Source organism: Coregonus lavaretus (genome assembly GCF_964263955.1).
Source record: "Coregonus lavaretus genome assembly, chromosome: 36".
NCBI lineage: Eukaryota > Metazoa > Chordata > Actinopteri > Salmoniformes > Salmonidae > Coregonus > Coregonus lavaretus.
Window position 1 is genome coordinate 23,093,812 of NC_140023.1, and position 4,261 is coordinate 23,098,072.

Sequence of the window (4,261 nt, forward strand, 5' to 3'; positions counted from 1 at the left end):
AAGTCATTAACATAAGGGCTTTTTGTCTTTTTTTTCTCCCAACTTATAACCAATCGAATGATATGTTTTATTTTTTTTGTTGATTTCAGGTTGAATTCATGTTAGTTGAAAACTCAACCAAATGTAATAGGTGGTGGGCAGAAGCATCATATCTGCTTTAGTTTTCAAGATGACCGGTACCTGGCGGGGGAGGAGCTGTTTTTTTACATAGTATTTAGTTATTCAGAACACATTTCCGTTTGTTGGCAATGTTAATTCTTTCAAAATACTTTTAATTTCACAAGGAAAACGCTATTAAGTACTAAACAGCAAACAAATCAAAAGTTGTGTACTATCCAGGTACCATCTCTGCTGATCTTGTCTGCCAATCACGTTCTCCATACCTAAGGTTCTAAACACAGCTGGTGACGGCTTGAGAGAGATCTCCAGCCGACAAACTGCTATGGGTAAAGTCTTTTTTATATTTAAAAATCTATTTAGTTGTAGAAAAATGATACCATCAATGCAAGCTGAATAAAAACTCCTAACTATACTTAACATGCAGCAACCATAGCAATGTAGCTAGTAGCTACAGTGGCTTGCGAAAGTATTCACCCCCCTTGGCATTTTTACTATTTTGATGCCTTACAACCTGGAATTAAATTTGATTTTTTGGGGGGTTTGTAACATTTGATTTACACAACATGCCTACCACTTTCAAGGCAAAACTGCTCCAGCTCCTTCAAGTTGGATGGGTTCCGCTGGTGTACAGCAATCTTTAAGTCATACCACAGATTCTCAATTGGATTGAGGTCTGGGCTTTGACTAGGCCATTCCAAGACAGTTAAATGTTTCCCCTTAAACCACTCGAGTGTTGCTTTAGCAGTATGCTTAGGGTCATTGTCCTGCTGGAAGGTGAACCTCTGTCCCAGTCTCAAATCTCTGGAAGACTGAAACCGGTTTCCCTCAAGAATTTCCCTGTATTTAGCGCCATCCATCATTCCTTAAATTCTGACCAGTTTCCCAGTCCCTGCCGATGGTGTTCTCGGGGTGATGAGAGGTGTTGGGTTTGCACCAGACATAGCGTTTTTCTTGATGGCCAAAAAGCTCAATTTTAGTCTCATCTGACCAGAGTACCTTCTTCCATATGTTTGGGGAGTCTTTTGGCGAACACCAAACGTGTTTGCTTATTTTTTTCTTTAAGCAATGGCTTTTTCAGGCCACTCTTCCGTAAAGCCCAGCTCTTTGGAGTGTACGGCTTAAAGTGGTCCTATGGACATATACTCCAATCACCGCTGTGGAGCTTTGCAGCTCCTTCAGGGTTATCTTTGGTCTCTTTGTTGCCTCTCTGATTAATGCCCTCCTTGCCTGATCCGTGAGTTTTGGTGGGCGGCCCTCTCTTGGCAGGTTTGTTGTGGTGCCATATTCTTTCCATTTTTTAATAATGGATTTAATGGTGCTCCGTGGGATGTTCAAAGTTTTGGATATTTTTTGTATAACCCAACCCTGATCAGTACTTCTCCACAACTTTCTCCCTGACCTGTTTGGAGAGCTCCTTGGTCTTCATGGTGCCGCTTGCTTGGTGGTGCCCCTTGCTTAGTGGTGTTGCAGACTCTGGGGCCTTTCAGAACAGGTGTATATATACTGAGATCATGTCACAGATCATGTGACACTTAGATTCCACACAGGTGTACTCTATTTAACTAATTATTTGACTTCTTTTTTTTTTTTTTTTGGTAATTGGTTGCACCAGATCTTATTTAGGGGATTCATAGCAAAGGGGGCGAAGGGGGTGAATACATATGCATGCACCACTTTTCCGTTATTTATTTTGTAGGATTTCTTGAAATATGTTTTTTTTTTTCATATCACTTTTTGTGTATGTCCATTACATGAAATCCAAATAAAAATCAATTTAAATTACAGGTTGTAATGCAACATAATAGGAAAAAAACGCCAAGGGGGATGAATTATTTTGCAAGGCACTGTATCTACAACAAGTAGACATGTTGCTAGCTAGCAGGAGTGGATAGCTAAAGACATGCTATCATTATTCCACTACAAAATCTATAGGACAGGTATTGTAAAGCGAATACCGTCATCAAGGCAGTACTCACTAATTTAATTCATACTGACAAATAGGAAATGCCTCATTATCCCTGTCAATAGATCTAGTTTGAGTTAGCTACAGATTGTACACCATATAATGTGATATAATCAAAGATTGTTGGTATTCATTACTGGACGTTACAAGTTTACCTATACAAAACACTGCCAAAGATTCTTCAACTAACTTGGTATTGGTGATACTCTCTTCATTCTCAATTCTGGAAAACAGTTATCTGTATATGCAAACCTGTAACATCCAGTAATGGATACCAACAATCTTTGGTTATACCACATTTTCTGGTGTACAATCTGTAGCTAAGTTGGAGTAGGATGCAGACACCCTGCCTATATCCCTATCCTAGTTGTTTTGTCTGTCAGGATGTTCATTTCAAACTCATAAACTACAATCCCTTTGCTGTGATGATTTTTCATTCTTCTCTCACTTTTGTCTCCCATGATCTATTCAGCTCTCCTCTCCTGTGTCCTACTCCCAGAGATCAACCAAGTGCTATTCACCAAGAATGGGCTCAGCTGATTCACTCAGCTGTGAGGAGAACTATCATACTGCAGTTTGTCACTATTAGACATTGAGACTGCATATGCATTTGCCGGTTGTCTTTTCTTTGTGGGTTTTGTCTTACACAGTCTAGTGCATTTTAGAGTTGAAGAGTACAAACCACAGACGCACATGCTTGTTAGAGCATCTCAAAGACTACATTCAATATAGAATCAGTTTGACAAACAGATTATGTTTTACTACTGTAACATGCAGTGATGAGAATTCTATTGTCCCCGTCAGGAGTCTTTTGCTGTAGATGGTAGAGTTCTCGTCTCTGGACCACACGATCTTAAGATTGCATTCTGCTAAGGCACTTCTCTCTCTATACATCGGTTGGCTACATTGGTGACAAGGGTGGGATCCTTTCGATACCTATGGGTCCTGGGCACACAAATGCTCCTAGAGAGAGGGGGGAATACTGAAGCATGCGATGTTGACAGTTCTACTGTCTCCATTAGAGGCTCAGGCTTTGGCATACATGGTAAAGCTCTCATTTCTGGAGTGCAACATAGTTAGATTGTACCCCCCACGGCACTTCTCTCTCTGTTAAACACTATAATTGCACACAGAGTGAGTCTATACAACTTATCATATAACTTGTTAAGCAAATTTCTACTCCTGAAGTTATTTCGGTTTGCCATAACATTGATTGATAGGTTACACAAGATTTTGATTATTCAAATACTGCCTAAAACACCTTTGCTATTTGTCTCCAAACTCAATTGGTGAAAAACTAAATGTGATTGTGTTCTTTGTTCGAATGCCTTCAGAAAGTATTCACATCCCTTGACCTTTTTCACATTGTGTTGTGTTACAGCCTGAATTTAAACATTTATTAAACATATACATTTTTTGCCACTGGCCTACACACAATATCCCATTATGTCAAAGTGGAATGATGTAATTGAAAACATTTTTTTAATTAAAAATGAAAAGCTGAAATGTCTTGAGTCAATAAGTATTCAACACAATTGTTATGGCAAACCGAAATAACTTCAGGAGTAGAAATTTGCTTAACAAGTCGCATGATAAGTTGCATGGACTCACTCTGTGTGCAATAATAGTGTTTAACATGATTTTTGAATGACTACCTAATCTCTGTACCCCACACATACAATTATATTTAAGGTCGAGCAGTGAATTTCAAACACAGATTCAACCACAAAGACCAGGCAGGTTTTCCAATGGCTCACAAAGAAGGGTACCTATTGGTAGATGGGTAAAATTGAAAAAAAAAAAGCAGACATTGAAAATCCCTTTTAACATTGTGAAGTTATTAATAACACTATGGATGGTGTATCAATACACCCAGTCACTATAAAGATACAGGCGTCCTTCCTAACTGAGTTGCTGGAGAGGAAGGAAACCGCTCAGGGATTTCACCATGGGGCCAATGGTGACTTTAAAACAGTTACAGAGTTTAATGGCTGTGACAGGAGAAAACTGAGGATGAATCAACAACATTGCAGTTACTCCACAATACTACTAACCTAATTGACAGAGTGAAAGGAACTGTGGCGACCTGTCATTCAGGGCAGGTGGGAAAGAGCCCCACCCGTCTTTCTAGAGTGCCGACCTGAAGATCACTGACATCATGATTGGACCTTGTTTTTT